General features: G+C 43.7%; 1 long non-coding RNA gene across 2 annotated transcripts; it reads left to right on the top strand.

Annotated features, from left to right (window-relative positions):
• LOC125408651 (uncharacterized) lies at window positions 1-27,279 on the top strand. 2 transcript variants are annotated; one of them, XR_007234524.3, is made up of 4 exons: window positions 2-370; window positions 584-999; window positions 21,643-21,747; window positions 22,851-27,279. It is a non-coding gene; the product is annotated as an uncharacterized LOC125408651 (long non-coding RNA). The 2 variants fall into 2 exon arrangements; XR_015738513.1 differs by having other exon boundaries at window positions 1-370; window positions 21,643-27,279.
• The last annotated feature ends 658 nt before the right edge of the window (window positions 27,280-27,937 follow it).

Raw genomic sequence — 27,937 nt, 5'->3', positions numbered from 1 at the left:
ACAAAACTTGTAGGCTTAGGTCCTAGTACTTTCTTCTGTTTATGTAATTGCGGCCCAGCACGTCATTGTAAAGTTATTTATCTCTTTTTGGCGAGCAGTCCCGCCTGCCAGCTCTGCAGATGTGTTGTTTCTGCCCACGTCTGTGCGTGTCATCCGGGGTCTCTAAAGAGCACTATCTGCAGACAGTTCTGTCAAGTCTTACTTCAGAATTCTTTCCCATCTTCTGAAAATTGATGTGGTTGTTCCCTATTTTTGTCAGTGTGTGTCTGAACTGCTGTCTGTCTTTGAAAGTTCCAGATGAGCAATCAGAAGTAGCTGATGTCCCACATTTCACACGAGGTTTTCCTCAGAATAACCAGTCACCGATAAGGTAAGGCTTCCGCCTCCAACGGTGTTCTGGATGGCCAGTGAGAAGGTGTGGCCTTCCGAGCAGCTGCCAATTGGGTGAGGACGGTGAAAGTGAAGGTGGGAAGGGAGCTTTGAACCCTGAGGTGGGAGCATTAGCTTGGCGTGGCCTGCTTATGTTCTCAGTGGAAGAAAATGAACTAAAAAGATAAAATTGTCCTTGAACTTATTCTTTTAGTGCTTTAGAAACCGGCGCTTGATGGAAAAGGACGCAGAAGGAGAGTAACATTCAAACCTCGAAGCGTGTTTTCCTAACCCTTTGTAAGGCCAGAACATGACTGGGAGACGCGTGAATGGCTTTCAGTTTTTTAAAGCATATCCTGTGAGCAGAATATCCTTTTGATGGTGACACACTGAGCAAATTCTACCTCGGACTCTACCAAAGCAGGGCTTAAAAAAACAGCTGGAGAGATGGTGCAGTGGTTAAGAGCATTTCTCGTTCTTACAGAGGACCCAGGCTCATTTAATCCCAGCACATGAGAGAAGATTGAAAACGAACAACCTCCCCCATCATGTGAGTGCCTCTATCAGGGGACCAGAAAGACGGAGCATCCTCAAACCAGAAGAGTAAAAGCCAGATGCGGTCTGCTGCGGGTGAGGAGCACGTTAGAACTGTCATATGGTTTACTTCTCACCAGAAGGGGCGCACATGCTCCCTCTCCGCTTTGAATTCACCGTCGTGTGCTTTCACGTGTATTTAATTATGTATTTGCCCTACATGTAGATTCCTTCTGTAGCGTTGCCGCAGACGGTTCATAGGCCGTAGACATCACTTCCAACCGGGAGAAGCCCACAAAAGTGAATTGGAAGTGGTCGTGTGGCTCCGTAGCCTCACAGTGTTTAGCTCAGTCTCCATGAACAGGGGCAGAGTCTAGGGAGCCCAGCTGCCACCACGTGTCTCTAGACACCCTGAGTAATGCTTCTTAGTGAAGAGCAGTTTCTCTGTTTCTCGTGGTTTTTGCTGTTTCCTATCCTCCTCTACTCAAATGCTCTGATTAAAAACAAAACTAGTCATACTGCCTATGGAGGTATGTGAGTAGGTTTTCTGAAAGTCTCCCCAAGGTTTCCTTAACATACACTTTTCCCTACGGTGGTGAAATAGATGCCTGGTGTGTGTGTGTGTGTGTGTGTGTTATTTTTAAAAGTGTATATCTGCTTTTTCTGAGACAGGGTTTCTCTGTAGACCAGACTAGCCTAGAACTCACAGAAATTTCCTGTGCCTTTGCCTCCCCAGTGCTGGAATTAAAGGTATGTGCCATCACAACCAACCTCTATGTGTGTCTTGTATGTGTGTGAGTTGAGTGCCTGCCAAGGTCATTGGAACCCCTGTAACTGGAATGACAGGCAGTTATAAGCCCTCCCGACAAGGGTGCCGGGAACTGAATTCAGGCAGTACCCACTCTTAATCACTGAACAGTCTTTCTGATGCATATCTTTAAAAATAATTATTGTGTTTATTCATTTAACTGGCTCATGAGAATAGTTTTCAGTAGTTGGGCCGGGACAGAATCCCAGGCTTGGAAGCAAGTGGTTTAACCCCTGAGTCACTTTGGAAGCAAGTGGTTTAACCCCTGAGTCACTTCACCAGCCCTCAGCGCCTCTCGTCTTGACGTACTTTAAAATCCCGTAAACATTCATATCCAATGCTTATTTATAGAAAGGAATCATAATCAGTTTATGTTAGAAGCATCCTGGATTCTACACCCTTCTGTGTGTCTTTTGAGAAGTGTCCCTTCATCGTCCCAACACTGAGAAGCCAAGTGCTTGACAAATATTGTTTCAAATAATCCACTCGTTAATTAATTTGCTTTCTTGGCAATAATTCCAGACTAAAAGCCTCTTTTTATTTTTTAAAAATGATTTCTTTTTTTGAGATTATAATACAGTTGTATTGCTACCTCTTTTCCTCTCTCCAAGCCCTCCCATATACACTCCCTTGCTCTCCTTCAGATTCATGCCTCTTTTTAAAAAAATATTTATTTATTTATTTATTTATTTATTTATTATGTATACAACATTCTGTCTGTGTGTATGTCTGCAGGCTAGAAGAGGGCACCAGACCTCATTGCAGATGGTTGTGAGCCACCATGTGGTTGCTGGGAATTGAACTCAGGACCTTTGGAAGAGCAGGCAATGCTCTTAACCACGGAGCCATCTCTCCAGCCCCTCATGCCTCTTTTTTAAATTACCTGTCTGCATATATTCCTAAGTATATGACTCTAACCTTCTCTGTCTCAGAAACCTCTCAACAAGACCATACATGCTTGTTGTCTGGTTTGGTTTGGTCTGTTTGTTTTTGGAAGCAAGGTCTCTCTCGTGTAACCCAGGTTGGCCTTTAGTTTCCTGTGTAACCCAGGATGCCCTTGCTCTTCCAAGTGCTGGTGTCACGGGCATGTTCAGTCGCCTGCCTGTTGTTTGATTGATGTGTTTATCTTAGTGTGCATTCCCTCTGTAGCTTGTCTGGAAACCAGCATATAATTACACTAGACGAGAAAGCTAGAGGGAGAGAGAAATGAAACAGCTTGCTCCTGCGTGTCTTTCCGGTAGTCTTCCCTTCCTTGTAAAAGTGTAGCTTCAGTTCAGAATAAACCAAAGGGGACTTTGGGGTTTGTAGCTGCCATTACCTGGAATGTCTTCCCTTCAGTCCATGTGTCCCAAATGCATTGCTCGGATCAGTCATTAGCAGCCCCACCTTTCTCTATATAAAGCCTACCGGGGCCACTCAGCCCAAATAGAGATTTCCTTGAAGACCTATAGAGAGGTATAAGCCTCCTGGAGGTAGAGACCACATTTAACATTCCTTCACGCTCCTCACCACTAGAGAGACGCGAGCAGACCCAGGAGGGTGTTGGCAGCTCCTGTCTAAAGATAGCCCTTTAATTCTTAGACAGCCAAGGGTGATACTTTTGCTTGTGCTGAACTAGCTGTCCTGTGACTTCCCAGCTCCCCCACGGTCCATCCATCTCAATACTAATTCCTCTTCTCTCCAAGTTGCTGGTACTTTGTTCCCAGAACATTGACCCCAGCGGAGGAGAAACAGCTGGTGGACATTATATCTTCAGTAACTCTTCACAGCCTCGTGTTAGACCAGTCAGCAAAAGCTTCATAATTCTCCATTTTTAACTCTTGCTCCTGTGTTGAATGCTATAACAATAAAAAATTCAAGTGTGTAAAATACCATGGGAAAGCATAATGTTCACACTTGATTGTGCTGTGCTATATAAATTATACTTCAGGATTATTCTTACTTGTCATACTTTTCAGGATTATTCATACTTTTGCTTATTCTAGACTTTTCCTAAGATAGTTTCAACTCTAAAAGGATTATGTCAATTCCAAAAACTAGTTCTGAGAAACCCAACATTTCTGCATCTAAATTGCATTTATAAAGCTGCCCTCCTCAACTGGGAGTAATAAAATGTTGTTAGAAATGCACACCAACTTCTTGACTTTGAAAAGTATGTCCCTTGCACTATGGGTGTCTGCACCATCTGTGTGGGGGATTGACAGATGGAAGTGTGTCCCTGAGGTTCTTCTGGGCACTGAACGGGGCCTTGAGCATTCCAATTTCATATTTACATTTAAAAGCATAAACAGCACAAACCGGGAAATGTTTTAATGCCTCCTTGTTTACCCTTTATTGATTGATAAAGAAACCCTGACAGGAGGAGTGTGAAGTAAATGAGTTCACCAGGCCTGAAAGCCGTCTCCACTATAAAGTGGGGTTCATGTGCAAAGTTTGGAGGAGTTCAGGTGATCCCTGTGTACAGCATTAGCACAGCTGTAGTGGGGGCCTGTCCTTTTCTCCCCTCTCTTTCATGTTTTCTTTCATACAGGAGAGCATTTTCCTTAACTTTTTTTTTCTTAAAAATACATCTGAGGAGCTGGAGGGATGGCTCAGTAGTTAAGAGCAATTACTGATTTTGCAGAGGACCCAAGTTCAGTTCTGAACACCCATGTTGGGCACCTCCATGTGCACCCAAATTCACATGCACACACCCACATACATAATTAAACATAAATCTTTAACAACCACGATAACAGGAATAAAGAACATCAAGGTATTTTAGTTTTAGATTTTTAAATTTTATGAATATGAACATTTTGTCTGTATGTATGTATAGCACACATGTGTCTGGTTCACACAGGTCAGAAGAGGCTGTCCAACTCCTGGCACTGGAGTTAAGGATGCTTGAGCTACCATGTGGGTGCTGATCCACTCTCCATCCACATTATTGTTTGTTTTAAGTTTAGACAGAAGCCCGGGTAACCAAGGCTGGCCTTGAACTCCTCATCCCCTTCCTCTCTGGTGCTGAGGTTGTAGGTGTGGGCCACCACAACCAGCTCCATCTGACTGCTTAGCTCACTGAATAATATCCTGGATGCTGGGACTCTGGAGCTAAGCGCTGTGACGTCGTCTCTGTCCACCAGGTGGCATGCTCTGCAAGCTGTCCAGAGCATTAGGAGGGGTATATCAGTCAGACTCGGAAGACATAAACACAAAACGTGAACACTCACAAACACTTAAGTTTTCAGGCAAACACCTGGTGATAGTTTAACTACTTCTATGCTCAACTTCTCACGTCTCCTCCTTCTGTGGACTTTTGCATATGCCTTTGGCCTAAAGTACTTCCCCAGTCCCCTGCCTCCTGCACCTGGCTCAGTGCAGGTGCAGGCTCTGTGCCCGACTTCATCCTTCAGGCATCACTGATAAGGAGACTCTCTTGACCTCACACCCTTTCCTGTCCAGTCCTCCAGTCCTGTCCTACTTGTGAGCACAATGCTGGTCATTCAGTACTCTGCTCAAATGTTGCCTTCTCAAACATCTTGGTTTAGTTATTTAACAGCTCTTCCTTGGCACAGTAAACAGAACCTGCATTGGAAGTAATGGCTTTGTTCCCACAGTACAGGGCAGCCTCCAGCCCTTCCTGTTGGACACTGGCAGGACCTCCTGTCTATCACTAAGACTGTGGTCCCAATAACAAGGATTATCATCGTATTCGTGTACCTTTGTATTTCTGATGCTTGGAATAATCAGGCCTTAATAAATACTTGACAAATGAGCACACGTAAGTTCTATCTGCATCGGCTCATGGCATGGCTGCAGTGAGGTATGTTTTTGTGATTTGTTCTTTGAGGTCAGTGAAGCAGAGGCAAAAAGGCCTAGAAACCTGGCAGCAGCCTTTCTTGGTGACCACAGCATCTATGGCCTCTCAAGCAAGATACAATAGAGGTTGTCTAAATAGATTTTGTGCTGGCTTTTGTTTTCAGTGACTAAATAAAGGATTCATTACAGATTTAGTAAGAAGTTATATATGGCTTGCAAAGCATGAATTTAAGGAGGTCATAGATGTTTGTGGGTGATGGAGAACCCATGTTGATCTAGACAGCTACGAGAACCAAGATTGCACACAACAGTGAGAAAGAACCAGACTTGACCATGAGAAACTTTTCCAAAGTTACATCTTAGGCTGGGTAATGATTCTGTATGCCTTTAATCCCAGCACTTGGGAGGCAGAGGCAAGCGGATCTCTGTGAATTCGAGGCCAGCCTGGTCTACAAGAACTAATTTCAGGACAGGCTGCAAAGCTACACAGAGAAACCCTGTCTCAAAACAAAACAAAACAAAATAATATATCCCGATAGCTCTTCCATCTAATACAGTCCATTGAGAGACGAATATATGAAGTATATTTGATGCCCTCTTCTTAGTGATGGTAAGAACCTGGCCAAGCAAGCCCTGCCTGGCATTTTCTTCATACTGCCAACCAGCTCCCAAATAAAGACAAAGACTTATTATTAGTTGTGAATGTTTGGCCCTTGTCCCACTAGCTCTTATAACATACTTTAATCTGTTTCTATTCATCTACATTTTTACCTCGGGACTTTTTTACCTTTATTTCATTTTGTATGTTCTACATTCCTGCTTTCTCTGTATCTGGCTGGCTAGCCTCTGGTGGCTCCCTTTGTTAATCCCCTGAGCCTAAATGCTTTCTCCTCCTTCCTTTCCCTGCCAGCAAGTCCCACCTATATCTCCTCCCTTGCTATTAGCCATTCAGATTTTTAAAATTTTGATTTTCTTGAGCTATGTATTTTTCTCTGCTCCCCTCCCTTCCTCTCTCCTCCCCTTCAAACCTCTCCCATGGTCCCCATGCTCCCAATTTACTCAGGAGATCTTGTCTTTTTCTACTTCCCATGTAGATTAGATCCATGTAAGTCTCTCTTAGTGTCATCATTGTTGTGTAAATTCTCTGGGATTGTGAATTGTTGGCTGGTTTTCTTTGCTTTATGCTTAAAAACCACTTATGAGTGAGTACATGTGATAATTGTCTTTCTGGGGTCTGGGTTACCTCACTCAATATGATGTTTTACAGATCCATCCATTTGCCTGCAAATTTTAAGATGTCATCTTTTTCTGCTGTGCAGTACTCCATTGTGCAAATGTACCACATTTGCCTTATCCATTCTTTCATTGAGGGGCATTTAGGTTGTTTCCAGGTTCTGGCTGTGACAAACAAAGCTTCTATGAACATAGTTGAGTACATGTCCTTGTGGTACGATTGAACATCCTTTGGATATATACCCAAAAGTGGTATTATTATGTCTTGAGGAAGGTTGTTTCCTAATTTTCTGAAAAATTGCCATACTGATATCCAAAGGGGCTGACCAGCTTGCACTCCCACCAGCAATGGAGGAATGTTCCCTTTAACCCACATCCTCTCCAGCGTAAGTTGTCATTAGTGTTTTTGATCTCGGTCATTCTTACAGGTGTAAGATGGAATCTCAGAGTTGTTTTAATTTGCATTTCTCTGATGACTAAGGATGTTGAACATTTCCTTTAGTGTCTTTCAGCCATTTTAGATTCCTCTGTTGAGAGTTCTCTATTTAGATCTGTACTCCATTTTTTAAATTGGATTATTTGCTCTTTTGTTGACCAGTTTCTTGAGTTCTTTGTATATTTTGGAGATCAGACCTCTGTCTGATGTGGGGTTGGTAAAGATCTTTTCTCATTCTGTAGGCTGTCATTTTGTCTTGTTGACTGTGTCCTTTGCTTTGCAGAAGCTTTTCAGTTTCAGGAGGTCCCATTTATTAATTGTTTCTCTCAGTGTCCGTGCTGCTGGGGTTATATTTAGGAAGTAATGTCCCATGCCAATGCGTTCAAGTGTACTTCCCACTTTCTCTTCTATGAGGTTCAGTGTTGCTGGCTTTATGTTGAGGTCTTTGATCCATTTGGATTTGAGTTTTGTGCATGGTGATAGATATGGGTCTATTTTCATTCTTCTACATGTTGATATCCAGTTTTGCCAGCACCATTTGTTAAACTTGCTTTCTTTATTCCATTTTATATTTTTTACTTCTTTGTCAAAAATCAGGTGTTCATAGTTGTGTGTATTAACATTCAGGTCTTCGATTCAGTTCCATTGGTTCTCCTGTCTGTTTTTATGCCAATACCAGGCTGTTTTCAGTACTGTAGCTCTGTAGTAGAGTTTGAAGTCAGGGATTGTGATGCCTTCAGAAGTTCTTTTATTGTATAGGATTGTTTTGGCTATCCTGGGATTTTTTTGCTTTTCCATATGAAGCTGGGTACTGTTCTTTCAAGGTCTGTGAAGAATTTTGCTGGGATTTTGATGGGCATTGCATTGAATCTGTAGATTGCTTTTGGTAAGATTGCCATTTTTACTATGTTAATTTTATCTACCTAAGATCATGGGAGGTCTTTCCACTTTCTGGTGTCTTCTTCAATTTCTTTCTTCAAAGATTTAAAGTTCTTGTTACACAAGTCTTCCACTTGTTTGGTTAGAGTTACTCTGAGATATTTTATGCTATTTGTAGCTATTGTGAAGGGTGATGTTTCTCTGATTTCTTTCTCAGCCCATTTATCATCTGTGTAAAGGAGGGCTACTGATTTTTTTTTTTTAGTTAATCTTGTATTCTGCTACATTACTGAAAGTGTTTATGAGTTGTAGAAGTTCCTTGGTAGAATTTTGGGGTCTCTTATGTAAACTATCATATCATCAGCAAGTAGTGAGAGTTTGACTTCTTCTTTTCCAATTTGTATCCCCTTGATCTTTTGTTGATCTTTTTTTTTTTGATTACTCTAGCTAGGACCTCAAGAACTATATTAAATAGATATGGAGAGAGTGGACAACCTTTTCTTGTTCCTTATTTCAGTGAAATCGCTGTGAATTTCTCTCCATTTAGTTTGATGTTGGCTGTTGGCTTGCTGTACATTGCCTTCATTATGTTTAGGTATGTTCCTTGTAGTCCTGCTCTCTCCAAGACCTTTATCACGAAGGGATGTTGTATTTTGTCGAAGGCTTCTTCAGCATCTAATGAGATGATCATGTGGTTTTTATTTTTCAGTTTGTTTATATGGTGGATTATATTGACAGATTTTCATATGTTGAACCATCCCTGCATCTCTAGGATGAAGTCGACTTGATTATGGTGGATGATTTATCTGATGTGTTCTTGGATTTGATTTGCCAGTATTTTATCGAGTATTTTTCCATCAATGTTCATGAGTGAGATTGATCTGTAATTCTCTTTCTTAGTAATGTCTTTATGTGATTTGGGTATCAGGGTAATTGTAGTCTCATAAAAGAGCTTGGCAATGTTTCTTCTGTTTTTATTGTGTGGAATAATTTGAGGAGTTTTGGTATTTGTTCTTCTTTGAAAATCTTATAGAACTCTGAGCTGAAACCATCTGGTCCTGGGGTTTTGTTTATTTGTTTGTTTATGTTTTGTTTTATTTTTGGTTGGGAGACTTTTGATGACTGTTTCTATTTCTTTAGCAGTTATTGTCTATTTAATTTGCTTATCTAGTCTTGATTTAATTTTGGTAAGTGGTATTTATCCAGAAAGTTGTCCATTTCGTTTAAGTTTTCCAATTTTGTGGAGTACAGGTTTTGAAATAAGACTTAATGATTCTTTGGATTTCCTCCTTGTCTGTTGTTATGTATCCCTTTTCATTTCTGATTTTGTTAATATGGATATTTTTTCTCTGCCTTTTAGTTAGTTTGGATAAAGATTTGTCTATTTTGTTGATTTTCTCAAAGAGCGAACTCTTTGTATCATTGATTCTTTGTATCTTTTTTGTTTCTATTTTGTTGATTTCAGCTCTTTCCTGATGTCTAGTTCTCTTAGGTGAGTTTGCTTCTTTTTGTTCTAAATTTTTCAAATGTTCTGTTAATTCAGTAGTGTGGGATTTTTTCCAGCTTCTTTATGTAGGCGTGTAGTGCTATGAACTTTCCTCTTAACACTGCTTTCACTGTTGTGTGGTCATTTTCATTGAATTTTAGGAAGTCTTTAATTTCTTCCTTTATTTCTTCCTTGACCCATTGATGCCTCAGGTGAGCATTGTTTAATTTCCAGGTGTTTGTGGGCTTTCTGGAGTTAGTGTTGCTGTTGAATTCTAATTTTAAGCTATGGTGATCTGATAAGATACATGAGGTTATTCCTATATTTTTCTATCTGTTGAGGTTTGTTTTGTTACCGAGTATGTGGTCAATTTTTGAGGTTCCCTGAGGTGCTGAGAAGAAGGCATATGCTTTCATGTTTAGATTGAATGTTCTATAGATGTCTGCTAAGTCCATTTGAGTCATTGAGTCATAATATCTGTTAGTTCCCTTATTTCTCTTATTATTTTTTTAGCTGACAAGACCTGTCCAGTGGTGAGAGTGTTGAAGTCCCCCACTATTAGTGTGTGGGGTTTAAAGTATGATTTAAGCCTTAGAAGTGTTTCTTTTACAGATGAGGGTACCCTTGTATTTGGGGCATAGATGTTCAGTATTGAGATTTCTCTTGATGGGCTTTTCCTGTGCCTAATATGAAATATCCTTCTTTGTCTCTTTTGATTAACTTTAGTTTGAAGTCTATTTTGTTAGATATTAGGATAACTACACCAGCTTGTTACTTAGGTCCATTTGATTGGAAAATTTTTTTCCCAATCCTTTACTCTGAGGTGATGTCTGTCTTTGAGGTTGAGGTGTGTTTCTTGTATGCAGCAGAAAGATGGATTCTGTTTTCATATCTTATCTGTTAGCCTCTGTCTCTTTATAGGTGAATTGAGTCTACTTATATTATATACCAGTGATTGCTATCTCCTGTTAATTTAGTTTTCATTGTTGGTGATGTTATTTTGTGTGTTTTTCCCTTCTTTGGGAATTGCTGCTGTGAGATCATCTATTGTCTGTGTTTTTGTGGATGTAACCAACTTCCTTGGGTTGGAGTTTTCCTTCTAGAACTTTGTGTAGGCCTGGATTTGTGGCTAGGTATATTGAATTAACCTGGTTCTGTCATGGAATGTCTTGTTTTGTCCGTCTATGGTGATTGAAAGTTTTGCTGGGTGTAGTAGTCTGGGCTGGTATCCATGGTCTCTGCATAACGCTTGACCAGGACCTTCTGGCTTTCACTGTTTCCATTGAGAAGTCAGGTGTAATTCTGATAGATTTCCCTTTATATGTTACTTGGCCTTTTTCCTTTGCAACTCTTAATAATATTTTTTTATTCTGTATGTTTAGTGTTTCGATTATTATGCGATGAGAGTACTTTTATTTGATCCAGTCTATTTGGTGTTTTGTAAGCTTCTTGTATCCTCATATGCATATCTTTCTTTAGGTTGTGAAGTTTTCTTCTATGATTTCGTTAAATATATTTTCTGTGCTTTTGAGTTGGACTTTCTCTCCTTCTATACCTATTATTCTTAGGTTTGCTGTTTTCATGGCACCCCATACTTCCTGGATATTTTATGTTAAGCTTTTATTAGATTTAATGTTTTCTTTAACTGATGAGTCTGTTTCCTCTATTGTATCTTCAGCGCTTGAGATTCTCTCTTCCATCTCTTGTATTCTGCTGTTTATGCTTGCATTTGTGGTTCCTGATTGTTTTCTCATGATTTCTCTTTCTATAATTCCCTTGGCTTGTGTTTTCTTTATTGTCTCTATTTCAGTTCTCAAGTCTTGAATAGTTTCTTTCATATGTTTCATTGCTTTTTATTGGTTTTCTTTAAGGGATTTGCTGATTTCTTCCAATTTCTTTGTTTGTCTTTTCCTTCATTTCTTTGAGGGAATTTTTCATTTCCTCTTTAAGGACCTCAAACATTCTACTAAAGTTATTTTTTAGGTCATTTTCTTCTGCTTCATCAATATTTGGTTGTACAAGTCTTGCTGTTGTAGGGTCACTAGTTTTTACCGGTGTCATATTGCTCTTTGTGGTGTTGAGTGTGTTCTTACCTTGTCTACCCATCTTTTCCTCTGATTGGTGTAGTTGGGGCTGTCTGTGACTCTGGTGATGAATCTTCCAGGTGCCAGTGGATCCAAGGCTCAGATGGTTGCTCCTCGTGGTGCAGTCAGGGCCACAGTTCTAGTCACCCCATTGGTCACTCCATGTTCCTGGAGGTCACTCAGCACTCCCATGATTCGCTCTGCATTACTATGGGTCTTTCGGGCTGGCTCTGGCAGAGCTCCTGACTTAGGACTATTCCCTCAGAGGTCCCAGAATCATGTCTTCCGTTCAGCTTTTTATTAGACCAATCAGATGCCTTAGGCAGACAAAGGAAAACAGCAACACATCTTTCCACAGTTAAACAAATGCACATCTTTGTATAGTTAAACAAATATTTCACAACAGTCCACCCCAACTCCAGTGTTCACAGTAGCTTCAGGATTAAGGGCTTATTTAGTGTTCCTGAGTGCGTGCCTACTCTCCATCTCTAAACAGAGGGCTCTAAGCTCTCTGACCCAGTGGTGGAGGCCAGACTATAAGAAAGCTGACTTCTAGAGACAGAGCTGTGTGTTGTATAAGTTCTTGGGCATGAACACAAATGCTGAAACTTTCCTGCCCCACCTTCCCAACTAGAAGGAAGCGGCTCCTGAAGCTTGGTGGGCTCGTTTTCCCCTCACCCTTCTGCCTGTGATCGGAGAGCCTAGTTAACTTGTACTGTGTCCATGCTAGGACACCCAAGAGAGAGCTCTTTCCTCTCCCATCTACCTTCTTCCTGATTTCCTTTTCAGCCTCCCCTTTCTGGGCATCTTTGCCCTGACCTATATCCGATCCTCCGCGTATCAAGGGGAGAAAACAGTGCATTTCCCTACCTCCACAACGATTCCTAACCTGCCTTTTGCCCTTGACAAGTCATGAGATACACCTTGGTGCTCTTGATAAGGAGGAATTGTTTTGAGAATCCAAACAAAGCTGAGAATGTTTAAATTTCCTCCCACTCTCTCGCCACCACAATACGCGGTGAGTCCAACTATGTTGTAAGAGCATGGCCTCGGCCTGCACTCTGGAGTTATGAAATGTTGCAGCCAACTCTCCTTGTATAGCGATGTTATCAGCCAAGAACTCCAGCCTTAACCCTGCCATTGAGAAATCTGGAGTACTTTCTCCCTGTGCACACAGACTTTCAGAAACTTTTGCCGAACGGACATCTGTAATATTCATAAGAATATATGTGGTGACGTAAGGCTCCCCTGGTGATTTCTTTTCTCTCCCCAGAGACTATTTATACAGTCGGTCCAAGTAGGGGCTTAGCAATTCTGTGTGAGTCCTCAAGCCTGATGCTTCATTGCACATTTAAGGGATGGCAGGTGTTAGAACTGGCAGCTGGGATGCATGCAGTCGGTGAACATGAGAACACTGTGTCCCTTTCCTTGTGCAAGAATATATATATTCCAGCATACGATGGGGTGGGAATAAGGAGAAAATATGACCTTACGCTTTTCAGTTTTCTCTGGGTATAAACTTTAGAGAATTTCCTTTTCCCCTTTCTTTCTTTGTATATACATGTGTATATGTGTAATGAGAAGCCAGGACAATTTCAGGTCTCAGGGGACTCTCTCTCTCTCTCTCTCTCTCTCTCTCTCTCTCTCTCTCTCTCTCTTTGAGGCATGGTCTTTCATTGGTCTGGAGCTGGCTGAGTAGGCTAGGATGATTGCCAAAGGATCTGATGGTCTCTGCTCCCCACTGCTGAGATTACAAGGCACCCACCACTTTATTTACTTATCTATTTGTTATTTTTGAGACAATGTCTCACTGTGGAGTGTTGGCTGTCCCAGAAATCACTCTGTAGACCCGACTGGTCTCAAACACTGAAGCCCACCTGCCTCCAAGTGCTGGGAGTAACAGCATGCACCACCCACCACACCTGGCAAATTGAAATGTATTTACTGATTAGTGGGAAGGAGAACAGGGTTTTACTGTGTAGCACTGGCTGGGCTAGACGTCCCTATGTAGACCGGCCGACCTCAAGCTCACAAAGGTGTGTGTGTTTCCGTCTCCCGAATGCTGGGGCTAAAGGTCTGCTCTCCCACAACTGGTTACACTCAGCTTTTCTGTGGGTTCCGGGGAATCAATCCGTGTCTCTGTGCTATTGACTGAGCTATTTTCCCAGCCTTTTTTTCTCACTGAGGTTCCAGGCATGCGACACCATTCCCAGCTTAATTTTTGTATGCCAGAAAGCCTCAGTACTTTGTGCCCTTGAGGAACATAGCTTTCTTTATCTTGCCTCAAAGCAGCAGCAATGTTTATGTGCCCATCATCCTTAAATAATTGTCAGGTAGCGTTCATTCTCAGATCTCAAATTTCTCCCTTTGCCCACCTAGTATCTAGCGTAGTTTTTCTAGAGCTGGCATTCAGTGACTATTTGTTGGAGTAATACTTGCTTTGCTTTGGAGCTGCTTCATGCAACCTTCCAAATATCCAGTTTTCTTCCAGGACCTTAAACCTTTGATGCATTATGGTAGAAGAGATGCGCATGAGAAAGGATGGGCAGGGAAGAAGGAATGGGTGCAAGACTAGCAAGGCTGAATAATTGCAGCCAGCTCAAAGGCCTGGGATTCACTAACACTAGATATCTGGTGACTGACCCTGGGGTGATTAGAGGAAGTGGCTAGTGGCCTGACCTTGAGACCCCTCCCCAGTTTGAAGGCATGGGCTCTGCACTGGTCATTTTGAAAGATGTGCGCCAGGGCTGATGGTTTACTGTTAGGATAATTAGTAATCCCTGAGAGGGTCAGCAGTGTGTTAAAATACAACCAACCAACCAAACAAACAACCAAACAAACAAACAGGGTTGATGCGTCCCTGTGGGGGAGTACCCAGACTGGAGGGAGGAAATAAGAGTTGATTCTAATTATAAAAGGGCCATAGATGTTAAACTAAAGAGTTTGGTTTCAGTTCCACAGATGGTGTGTTCTGCAATACCCCAGGAACTCTGAGCAGGGAAACGAAGCAAGAGCTATTTGGTTAGGATGGCGATTCTGATGTTTCTGGATAAGGCAGTGTAGAACTTAAGGACCAAACTGATAGGACCTTGTGATGACCTAGATGTGGACTAGGGAAAGATGGGAACACAAAGTGACGGTAGCGTTTCAAACCTTTGTGCCTAGCAGATTCTGTTGCTACCAATACACACGAGTGTCTGGGGATAAGGTACCCCAGCTTTGGAGATAATGTGGACGGGAACAGGAACCTATTTTCAGGGACGTTGGCTGGACCGTACTCAGTAGGCAGTCCGTAGTGGCCTTGTGTGATCATCTGACATTGTGCGTCATGTTCCAGCTCTGCCAGAATCTTAGAGTACTTGCCTCTTATTATGCTTTTGTCTTTCCCTACTTCTTACAACAGAGTTTCAGCCTCCTCTGGTTCTTGTGGTTCTGGGTGTTTACCAGGGCGCACCCCTCAGGACCCCATCACAGGAGAGGGATAGCCTGGCCTCTCCAATGGCTGGCAGAGGTCCAAAGCTGTCCCACGATCACACATCCAGGACATGGATAGGAGCCTCCACTCCAGTGAGACATGATGATCTCGCCTGTAAACAATGGGTTTTCTGGGTCATCTAAGAGCGTTTTCTGGTGTTTGAGATGCGGTGCTAGAGAAACACCTAGGGCAGCGGCTCTCAGCCCTCCTAACTTACCCTTCAGTAAGTTCCGCGTGGTGTGCTGACCCTCAACCACAGAATTATTTTCATTGCTACTTCATAACTATAATTTTGTTACTGTTATAAATCATAATGTAAATATCTAATTGCAGGATTATCTGATATGTGACCCCTGTGAAAGGGTCATTTGACCCCCCCAAAGGGGTCAAGACTCACAGGCTGAGAACTGCTGGTTTAGTGGATCAAGGTGGTACCTCACCTTGTTTTTGAAAGGTATTGGATGCAGGGCTAAAGAGGACACCGAGACAGATGATCAGGGATAAGTTCGTTAGAAGAGCTTTGGCCATGGTGGGGAACCTGAGAGGTCAGGCCTGAGTGCCAGAGTTGGTGTCCCTTCTTACAGCTCTTTGACAGAGGGAGATGCTTCACAGCACACACTTTCAGCTGAGCTCACTGTTTCCTCAGCAGGAGGCAGGGGAGGAGGTGGGTAGAAAGATGTACAGCCACCAATACCTCCTTTGGCATAAACTCACTTTCCCAGGTGAAGTCTGCTGGAGACAGCCAACGCTCTCAACAGAATGTCAGTCGGTATCCCAGAAGGAAGGCTTGCTGCCGGCGTCCTGGCTCTGGCAGCCCCCTGGTCTGACTCTAACTACGGTTTTGTCAACGCCAACTGAAGGAAAGACTCCATCTGGACCATGTTAACAAGAAGCAGTCGGTTCTAAAGGTGTTAGTGCCCTCCTGTACCCTTTCCCGTCTGTGAACCTTGGCTTCTCCCTCAGCTCAGATGAAGGACCACCCTCCCCCACCAACTGACTCACCTGTTAAAAGGAGTGGGTTTGAATCTAGGATTCAGCTACAATAGGGTGGCTGCTCATCTGCCTCTGGGTGAGATCAGGGCCTCTGTGGAGTGCTCTCCTTCACATATGTGGGTGTGAGAGGTCGATGAGGAAAAAAACATGCTTACGAGATTCAGAACATCACGACGAGGAAAGGAATACCCGGAAGACAGAATAAAGGGGTGAAAATGGCCTTGGGGCCCCTCTCTCCAGCCCTTGGGTCCTGTTCTTAACGACCGCCTCCGTGCCTTGAGCTCTCTCTTGACATTACCAACCTTGTCACCATGTCTCTCCTCAATTCTGAGAGCACATGATCCACGAAGACTATGTCCATCTTGTCGCGTCTCTTGGTTCCTCACGGGTTTCCAGACCACTGGGCCCACAGCACATACATGATGCATAAGTACATTTCATCTCAACAGTGCTGGAAAGCGGTAGTCTTTCCATTTCACAGGAGAAACTGACAGTCGGAAGGAGTCCATGACTCGGAATCTGAAGCTCAATGGCGGGTAGCTAGAGGTGGGCTCTCTCCCCTTACATGGCCGTGGAAAGGTCACAGCTTCATCCCATGTCTGTTCTGTGGAACAGAATGGACCACAATCCCCTTTAGCTGAACAGCTTCACAGACTCGTGTCCAGAGGTTATGGGCTATGAGAACAGCCAAGAAACCGGAGGACAGCGGGGTCCAGCGTTAGGTCTCCCACAAGGGTATCTTAGTTCTTGCCCGTGATTCAGCCTTAATTGGCCAGAGGAGGGCAGTATTCCTGTATTGACTAAGACAGTGTGCACATGGGCAAGAGGAAACTGCCCCCAAACAATTCAAGTGAGGTTACAGGAAAAAGTAGAAGTGTATACTGGGAATCCAAAATAAATAGCAAGTGTCCTCTACAAGCAATTGCACGGAAGGCTCACTGCCAGTATCCTGAGCCAGGAATGAGTTGCCTGCCCAAAGCTCCCCCCACTCCAGGACGTGTTAGTGGAAGGATCTACCACAATGCCATCTTTGAATGCATGCTGGGCGCCCCTGTCCCCCAGTTACTTCTGTTGTTCACACCTTCCTGTGGGATTATTTCAAATCCCTATTTCCTGATGACCCAACATCCTCCTGCAATCAGCCGGCAGGGGTGAAGCCTGCCAACGCCTCAGGTAGCAGCCATACGCTGCCCACGCCATTTTCAGCACATCCTGTGTTCACAGCGTTCCAGCTCTGCTCCAAATGACAGTTTTAGTTTGTGAAAATTTCCATGGCCTCCTGCTAGGCTCCAGCACACAGACTCACACACAGTGAGCAGACTGTGTCCCTTTTGTGCTGGTCCCCAGCCCCCACCCTGTGCTCTGTGCCATTATCACCCCACTACACAGGACACTTGTGACTCCTGCTAACCCCACTGTGAAGCAAGGGTCTGTCTCGGGAACCCAGACAAGGTTAGGAGCGGCGGCATACTCACACGCAGCCATCCTGGTGGTCTGTGAACAGTAGTGTCAGCCTTGGCCATTAATAAGCTGCTAAGTCAGGCCAGTGAGTGTCCTGGAATCTCCTAAATATACCTGGAGGGCCCACAAGTCTGCAGTTTGAACAAAGCCTTGAGGTTTTTTGTTTTTATTTTTTTTTAAGAAGAAATCAGTTCAGGCTTTTCCCTCAGCAAACACCTTGTATGGTGTCAGGCTCTGGGCTTGGTGCTTCACACATGTGACCATCAATGCATACGACTCTAGGGTACACACAAAAGGCAGCTCACATAGTTAGCATATGGTAGAGCCAGATTCAGGCCCAGCAAAGTGTCTATGCTTTCCCACTGCACTCAGGTTCAAACCCATCTCCCATAGGTGCTTTCTCTCCTGTGAGCAAGCACATGTGTACATGTGTATACATGCGTGCACGCGCAAGCGTACACACACACCAACCATTGTCTCCCAAAGGTCTCTAGGATTCTTCTGCTTTGTTTCAGTACCTCTACAGAAGCATAATTTATGCATCAAGTTCACCGATTATAAGGATACACTTGAGCTTCAGTGAATTTATACAGTTGTACAGTCCATGTAATAGTGATATCCAAGTTTAGAACACGGTCCTGCAGTCAGTCACTGTTGATGCCCTTGCTCTCCTGAGCTTTTCCTTTTCCACACCTCTGCCATGTCCAGAGGTGGCAAATCAATGCAATCAAACCTTGACCTGGTGCCGTGATGTTCACGTGTGTTGTTGCGCGTGTCAGTGGTATGGCCTGTTCCTGTGTATACAGGTTGACACGTCCACTAAATAATTTACAGTGTGAAGTATTGTAGTGTGGCTATGAGCTTTTGCATGTTAAGTCTGTAATTATAGGACTTCATATACCTATGTAGATACTGAGGAGTGGAATTTCTGGGTCATATGGCAAATATGTTTAACATCTTAAGAAGCCGCCAAACTATTACCTAGATTAAATGCACCATCTTATGGTTCCGGTTTCTTCAGACTTTTGGCCAAACTTGAAAACATCAGTCTTTGGCTGTTGGAACTCTAGTGGTGGATGGTGGAAGCATTAATTTGCATTTCCTTGGTAAAGAATGACGCCGGTCATCTTTTCAGCTCTGCTTTGCTGCAATAGCCATTTAAATCCTGGTCATTTTTGTTTCTATCAACTCCAGTTGAATTGTTAGACTTCCTTTATATACACGCGCGCACACACACACACATATATAATTTAAAATCTAGTTTCTCCTCTCGAGAGAAAACATCCAGTATTTGTTTTTCTGAGTCTCATTTTTTTGTTGGACATAATGATCTCTAGTTACATCCATTTTCCCGAAAATGTTATGGTTTTGTTTTTTATGTTAGAATTCTTCATATGTTCCGGTCATACATCTCTTACAAATATATGATCTTCAAATATTTTCCCAGCTTTTGGCTTATTTTTTCTCTAAAAAGCAAAGCTTTTAATTTTGATGATGTTGAATTTACCAATATTCTCCATTTTAAAAAACCGTGGTTTTGGGTCTCATGTTTAAGAAATCTTTAGGCAAAGATTCACAAACATGTTCTTCTGTGTTTTCTTCTAGATTTTTATGGTTTTAGCTCATACATTTGAATCCATGATTCATTCTTAATTTTTGTATTGGGCCTGTGTGAGATGAAAAGCATTACTTATTTATATATTTTTTGTATTGGCATCCAGGTACCCCAGCATCCTTTACTGAAAAGACGATCTTCTAACAATAAGACTATATTCTAAAATGAACTAAACAGATTTGCCTTAGCGTTGCTGTCAAGCCGGTTGGCCGGGAGTGCGCTTGAAGTCTGCTTGTCTCGTTGGTCTGTGTTTCCGTCATTAGGTCAGCACCATTCCGCCCTGATTGCTGCAACTTTATTAAAAGTCTTCCGCACTTCTAATCATAATTCTTTCCTTTAGGTCCTTCCCACTTCCACATGAAGGACAATCTTTTCAAAACAAACACAAGCAAAGGCTTTCTGGGGGTTGTTTTGTTACAAATTAACTAGGGCAGCACGCGGGCTCTGTTCTCCCCATCACGGGGACTGAAGCTAGAGCCAGGCAGGTGCTAGCCCTGAGCTGTGTCTTCATCTCTTCCTGAGACTCGGTGCCGGCCTGGACTTGAGTTACAGTCCTCTTGCCTCAGACTGGAATCACGTGCCTGCTCCACTAGGCCTGGCAACAATTGCTACCTTAACACTTTTGCATCCTGTAATCTGTGAATTCAGTGGCTCATTCCATTTCTTCAGACCTGTGATTTCTTTCTTTCTTTCTTTCTTTCTTTCTTTCTTTCTTTCTTTCTTTCTTTCTTTCTTTCTTTCTTTCTCAGCAGCGTTTTGAAGTTTTCAATTTCGTTCTCAGCATCCACATTGTGGCTCCCAACCATCTGAAACTGCAGTTTTAGAAGATCTGATGCTCTCTTCTGACCTCTGCAGACACTATGTGCATGTGATATATGTCCATACAGGCTAAGTAAATAAATACTGGTCCTATTTTATTCTTTTTATGCTAGTGTGAATGAAACTTCCTTTTTGATTTTATTTTCCTGTTTATTATTATTATCATTATAGTTTTATTGAGACAGGGTCTTTCTCTTATATAGCTCTAGATGGCCTGGAACTTGCTATGTAGCCCAGGCTAGCCTTGAACTCACAGAGATCCACCAGCCTCTGCCTCCGCAGTGCTGGGACTAAAGGTGTGTGCCATTGTTTATTGATGGAGTATCCTGTGGCCTTCTAGTCTTGCTTACTGGCTCTGGTAAACATTTGTGGATTCCTTAGGCTTTTCTGCAGATAAAACCATGGTATGGAAATAGAGTTTTACTGCTTCCCTTCTGGTTTGCACATCTTTGATTGCTTCCTTGCCCATAGCATTGATTAGGTGATCCGTAAAAGGAGGAACAGAGGTGGCAAGAGCAAACATTCTTGCCTTCCAGCAGGTCCTAGATTCTATCATTCCAAAGAGAACCTGGTGATCTCCCAGCAAAGGTGAAGCCTCTTTGCTTCATCCCCTGCTTCTTGCCTAAGAGACCTGAAACTTGCATTTTGCGTAAAAGATGAGTAATTCTCGTATTTCTTGCTAGGGTAGAGCACAGGTTTTCCCAGTGCCAGCATTTTAGTACCTCAGAGGAGTTGCTCCTGCTCTTGACAGTGCCCTGCCATAGGGAGTCAGTGAGTGAGAAGAGAAAATCAGCTAAAGCATACTGGGAACCCCGATGAAAGGTCTTCATAACAGAGGACTTAGGATGAACCTCAAGACCCTGAAAGCCAGCACCCTCCTAAGCACCGTGGTGTCCTGCCCCCACAGACAACTGTACCCCAGTTTTCTCTCCAGAGTACTTGCCGAACCTCAAACAGGCTGATCACTCCAAGCCCCTAAACCCACCATGCTCCCCTCAGTCTTTGACTGTGTTACCCAACTCCATTTTCCTCTGCTCCATATCCTGCCCACGTTCTTCCAGCACCGACCCCATTCTGGGCCCCAGAGATCTTGCTCCATATGGGCACAGCTGTACCCACCACCTAATTTAGCACACGACCACAGCAGGGCGCTGCCAGGGAGCTACTAAGGCTTTTCTCTGATGACTTGGATATAAAAGGTGTGCTTTACTAATGCTGATAAGAAATCCATGATCAACCAACAAGACAGATGCCACCTTCTCTTTGAGGCTCTTACAGCAGATCTTCAATATTCTGTACCAGTTAAAGGCAGTGCTAAGCGACGGGTGTTAGGTAAATTCATTCAGCCAGTAGTGTTTGGGGCGCTCAGGTCTGAGGTACTCCTGGGGGCTGCTAAGATAGAAGGGTGCTCGGTCTCTTGCTCTGGCTCTCGTTTGGCGTCAGGGGAGACCCAGAACAGCAGAGACACAGTGTGGGGTCAGTGGTGGCTTCAACCTTTATCTGGATCCTGTTAGCCTGTCCCTGGCATCACATCCCCTTAATAAAGCGGTTTTGTTTACCGATGTGTGTTTACACATTAAGTGAGTGCACCGCCCATGAAATCCTGTCTACCAACTGACTCAGCCTTTGTACCTCTCCTCCGCCAACAGCCATATCCTGGAGGCCCTCGATGTCTTCTGGACGTCTTCCGAGGTACCATGTCCAGGAAGCTGCGGAAGCCCACACTGCCTCCACTGCCAGGAAACTAGATGCAGGTATCCTTGAGAAGTATACCCAGGACATTGGGACCCAGAGGGTTGGAGGGCTCTCTTCTTACTCCTACCACATCCTGGAAGTCCCTGAGGCTCTGGGCAACCTGTCCACAACCACAGAGCCTCTCATCATCTCACACTGCACATTCTTGCTTCCCGGAGAGTGCGGAGAGTGCGCGCCTGCTCAGCTGCTTTGCCAGTGTTTCCATTGCACGCCCGAGGGCTGTGAATTACAAAAGTGGCTTTTCTACAGTCAGTTCAAGCCAGCCTGGCTCCGGTCCCTCATTCTCCTTTGTCAACGAAGCAAAGACAGGGTTGTTCCCCGGCTTTGTGTCTTGCAATGCGGCAACCCTCTCCCTGCCTTCCTCTCCCCATATCTCAGAACCCCCATTTGTGCCGTTCACTTGACCCTGCTCTGAAGGGGGCAGAAAACCCGTTCCAGGCACAAGGGGGCATTTGGCTTATTTCCACCTTTTGCTTCAGTCTGTAAGGAGGTGAGGAGTACGGGAGGAGGGAGTAAGCTGGAATACTCTGCAGCAATTCATAGGTTGAGCAAGAATGACCAAAAGTCGCCCTTCTGGGGAATTCCCCTCATCCACAACCGGGTGTGTTGGGTACCGCCTCAGGCTGGAGGGCAGGATGGGTCTGGTTTCTGTGAAGCTGCTAGGGGCTGATGTCTTCCGAGTTCCTGTCAAATAGAGACACTTCTTTCCCATTTTTAAAACTGGATGTCTTTTCAGGAGGCCTCTGTTACGGCTTATTCCTTCAGGTCTAGGGGCCGCTCCCTTCGGTGCCTCCCTCGGCAGCTCTGCCCAGAAGGCCAGTGCTTTCCCTGGACAGCCCCTCTTCTCCAAGTCCAAGTTCATCCTCCTCCCCCCCCCCCCCCGGTTCCCAGCACCCATCTGCCCCCTGTGGGCCCTGGCATTAAGAGGCTGACTTTTTGTCTGCACTATTTAGCAAAGAAAACTTCCATGGAAAAGGTGCACATTCACGAAGAGGACTAAGTCAGTGCAGTTTTTCTTCCACATCACTGAGGCACACCAAATGTTGTCCCTGTGGGTCTGTGATTAATTATTGTTTTCATTAATTGAATTTATTTATTTTAGCCAGGTGATACATTTGTATAAACCTCAGAACCCAAGGAGGCTGTGTCAGGAGGATCCTTTTGAGTTCCAGGCCAGTGTGGATACATAACAAGACCCTGCTTCAAAAACAAAATGTGGGGGAGCCCACAAAGTCCCATCCCTAGTTCAGGTACAGTTGACACTTGATACCTGCTGTGGGGAAGGAGTCAGCTTTCTTCAGGATGTGGGCCCTGAGATGATACTACCCATGTTTCAGTACATGGTCCTACATCCATGCACACACAGGCAGCACCAAGTGTACTCAGTGAGTGTATGTATGTATGTGTGTATGTAGATAGATAGGGAGTATATGAAGTTGGGAGGAGAAAGTGGGGGATGTAGGAGATGAGGAATTGGAGAAAAGGGAATGGGAGCAGATTTGATCCTGGTGCCCAGACGTGGATAACTGAATCCGCAGAAAGCTTGAGAAAGCTTGGGAAAGAATAAAGCATGTTTTGTTGGTAGCAGCAATTTCTCGGGTCTGCTCTGCTTGCTAGAGGCAAGCAAATGCTCTCATCTAAGAGAGGCTTCCTGACTCAGCTTTAGCTGCAAAACCTTGCAGCTCATTAAGAGGTCCTACCACGAAACACTTAAACGGTGTTGGTGAAAAGCTGAATGCATGCTTTTCGGTTTTCAGCTGTAGCAGGAAAAAAGCCACGCTGTTTTAAAATGCTGGCGTTCTAGGTCGTCCTACCAGGGCAAACTCTGACTCTTTCAAGCAAACGTTACTGACTACAGAGGTTTTGAATGTTGCTTAACACTGTTGCAGTTTGCTTGCTGGCAAGGACCTTGAAAGGCCTTGGTGTTGTGGAGATAAACGTGGCTACAGCCAGTACCTGCCTTGAGGCTGGAAAGCTAAGGAATGGCCTAGATCCAGCCGTCAAAGCCACGGTTTTAGACTCACGTGGTAAGAAAAAGAGAGAGAGATACAGTAAAGAGAGGTTCAAAGACGAAGAAAACCTCTAAATGGTTTACTATGTGTTAAAAATATATGCAGGCTAAAGGTTAAAGTCATTAAAAAGAAAAAAGAAAAAAAGGAAGTAGTTAGGTGTGGTGGTACACACCTTTAATCCCAATGCCTGGGAGGCAGAGGTATGTTGACCTCTGTGACTTCAAGGGGCAGAGGTAGATTGACCTCTGTGACCTTAAGGTGTGGTAGTACACACCTTTAATCCCAATGCCTGGGAGGCAGAGACAGATCTCTGTGAGTTCAAGGTGTGGTAGCACATGCCTTTAATCCCAGCACTGGGGAAGTAGAGACAGGCAGATCTCTGTGAGTTCAAGGACAGCCTGGTCTACAAAATTATTCCAGGACAAAGATATACAGAGAACCTGTGTCAAAAAGTAAAAGTAAAAATAAAAAAAATAGAAGTTAAAAATAAAGCTGCATAAAGATGGAAAATACACAGAGAATCTTGATACTGTAAGCTATTATGCTCTCTTGGAATTGTTTGAATGCTGAGGAAGGAGCAACAGCTGCTAAAAGATATTTGTTTATAAATGCTGCTGAACTAATCCAAGATAGGTATGTTGAAAATACCTTGACTTCTGAATTTGGATCTAAGGATATGATACTTTGGAAAGGAGGTTCTTCTTTTGTTTTCACAGAGGATGAGACCCTGTGGATTGCTTCTATCCCAATATGGTATGATAGACCACGCCCTCCTGAAAGGTTTCTGTGAACACCCTCAAAAAATTTCTTCATTCATGAAAGACCTGATTAACTGCGCCCCTATACAGCAGGAAGAAGTTTGGAGAGAAATAACTACGTCCATATTCCCAAATATTGCTTATAAATGTTCTTTTACATTTAAAGGGGGATATGATATAGATATGAATAATTTGCATTGGTATGGATTTTAAGGTCAATTTTGTTATATGTGTATATATTTCTGATTTTGATTGTGTAGTTCATATAAAAATGCAATGTATAATTAAAAATATAGGTTGTTAATGGATAATCATTGATAATAGTCAAGCTTGTAGTAATGTTAGTCTGATTTTCTAGAAACGCATAGATATATTTCAGATAGACATTCATATCTTTCAAAGACTACAGAACATGGCATTGAATGTTTTAATAACTTAGGACTTTTCATGACAATGAGACACGTCTGCTCCTGGCAGCACCAATCTACTTCAAGAGGAAGATGGGCATCGAAGAGGCTCCTTATGGAGTTGGTTAGCCATTTGGGCAAGAAACTGCTCTTGCCTGGACTGTCATATAAATTGGACACAGAGAACCCGCAGAGAGAGGACTGCTAATCTTGCCTAAAGGTGAGATGATCTTTCGGGGTTCCTGATTCATGAAAGAGTCTTGAGACATTCTGCAGGACACAGCAGATAGTGACTGAACTGCCTTTGAAATTTCCTGCTTCATGGAAATGTCTGCTGGATATTATGGGCCTAAAGGCCGAAAATGGATGCCCCAACGATACAGAGGAACTTTGGGTGACTGTCCAGGCAGCGAGATGTCTCTGTCATTTCTAGAGTTTTGGAAGTTGCTTACTTCTTGTTTACTTAGGTAATATTATATCCTTCTGGAGTCTTTGATGGAGTTGAAGAATGGATAGTCATAGTTATAGTTTTCCATTATTATGATAAAGATATAGTTATAAATATTGTGACTGTAATTCTTGTTTGATAACTGTTTTGTTATATGTAATTTTACTATGTTAAAATGAAAGCCTTTCTTTTTGTTTAAACAGAAAAAGGGGAAATGATGAAGGAGGGTTATCTGTCTATTGTTATTTTCATTGATCAATAAAGAGACTGCCTTGGCCCCTTTGATAGGACAGAAAATTAGGTAGGCGGAGTAAACAGAATAGAATGCTGGGAAGAGGGCAATGAGGCAGATGCCATGGAGCCAGCCACCAGGTCAGACATGCTGAATCTTTCCCGGTAAGCCACACCTCGTGGTGCTATACAGATTATTAGAAATGGGTTAATCAAGATGTGAGAGTTAGCCAGTAACTAACTCTGTAGAGATAATGGGCCAGGCAGTGGTTAAATGAATACAATTTGTGTGTTGTTATTTCTGGGGCTAAGCTAACCATGCGGGAGCTGGGCAGGATGAAAAGCAGGCCTGCCCGCAACTCCTCACTACATGGTCCAAACAAATATCTATGTATAAATAGTAAATAAAAATTTTTTGTTTGTTTTTTGAGACAGAGTTTCTCTGTGTAACAGCCCTAGCTGTCCTGGAACTAACTCTTGAAGACCAAGCTGACCTCGAACTGACAGATATCCGCCTGCCTCTGCCTCCTGAGTGCTGGGATTAAAGGAACGTAGGTTCTGGATGACGGACAGGATTTAAGCCCAGCATGGTTGCCTCAAACATCTGCTGGACTGAAATTGACGTTTGTAACCCAGAAGTACAGGGTTAGCTGGCAGCCACCAGTTCATGACAGAGAGCATTTTCCTCCTCTCGGAACAGCACACCACTCTATAGACGCTGTCTTCTTCGCTATGGTGTCCAGGACACTGTAGTTCCGGCACCCTCGGTGGGTCTTCGCCCACCACACAATCAGCACCGTGGAAGGAAGGAGGATGTAGTTTTGAATCATCGCTGTGGCTCCACCCCTCATCCACGGACCACGGTTCCTCAGCACCAACAAACAACACAGAGCCCTCTCCCTGTGTCCGAGGCTCACCCCTACTCCCCTCTGCCTCTCGGGGTACGGCAGCCTAATCCTGGTGCTGGAACTGAACTCAGGTCCTCTGGGTAGAGCAGCAAGGGCTCTTAGCCGCTGAGCCGTCTTCAGCTCCAGGGGATCCATTGTTAGGAGACTGTAGATCCAGTCCCTCCTTCAGCCTCGTTTAAACTTTCCAATTGTGAGCTGGAATTCTCCTAGAAACTTCCATAACCTGTACCTTCATAAAGACAACTCGAGCAGAAAGCAGAGACCTGGCTTCATGGGAAACTTGGAAACAGCATTGCAATATTTTGCCTGGGTAGGCTGGATATTATTTATTGTTAATATTAACATTATTACACATAGAAATTTTCCTCCGTAGGAAAGGAGTCATTTAAAATAGTCGTTTTGCCTGACTTGTCCAAGATTATTGTTTCTTTTCTTCAGCACTAACCTTAGAGATTCCCCCCTGTAAAAAGTGTGTCACGGTTTGGGCAGTGAAGTCTAGGCTAGAGGACACAAGCATCCACGTGGCGACTTGGGATTCACATTCCTGGTGACTTCTGGACTCAGGTCACCCCAGGAAGGAAAGTGAGAGCTTGGAGAACTGCAGTCATTTTACTGGACATGCCTTGCAGTAATGCGCATAATTTCCTCTCTAGTCCTTGGCTAGAATCTGGTTTGGGCGCCTGAACCTACTAGGAACTTCCAAGGGAATGCATGAAATGTAGCTTTCTCGTGTATTTCAGAAGAAATAAACGCACCGTTGTAGAGTTCTTTGTAGCCATTCCCTGCTCCAAGAAATTCTGTTTTTCCTAGCCTACCCTCCTCTCCAGGTGAAACCCTGTCTGACTCACCTAAGGAAATCTAGGTAGAGTTGACACAGCACGCTGGATAGACAGAAGGGTATAGGCACAACCTAAGATTAAGGCAAATCAAAAAAGAGTCAATTAGCATGAATATGTGTTGACTGATTCACTGATAGGAAGGCTTGCTAAAATTCACAGTGCACTCAAGAATTATAGGAAGAACTCAAATACCTGCTAAGCAATCCGAAAGGTCGGGAGTGGGGATTCTTAGGAAACTTCCATCTTACCAATGCACAACTCCCCAGCTAAAGCCATTCCACCTCCTTCCCTCTGGGATGTGCTGGCAATCCCTCTGTAGTGTCAAAGGCTGGGAAATCGTTCTGAAGGCAGCATGTCCTGCAGGAGCATTGACTTTGGCTCCACTCAGCATCACCCTTGTGTTGCCATAGCCTCTTTTGAAGGCCTGAAGTTGACTGTCCTTGAAATAAAATGAGAAAACCTGAGCTTGTAGGCCAGTTTGGTCCCCAGCCCAGCTCTCCCAGCCAGAGAGAGCAAACAGTCCTGTGCCTGTGACATCCAGAGTGCACAAGGACCTTCCAGGTCAGTCAGGAGGCCAGAGCAAGCA

The sequence above is a fragment of the Myodes glareolus genome, chromosome 8 (genome assembly GCF_982192425.1).
Source record: "Myodes glareolus chromosome 8, mMyoGla1.1, whole genome shotgun sequence".
NCBI classification, from domain to species: Eukaryota; Metazoa; Chordata; class Mammalia; order Rodentia; family Cricetidae; genus Myodes; species Myodes glareolus.
Note: the sequence above shows the minus strand (reverse complement) of the source record. Positions and strands in the feature narration are given on the sequence as shown.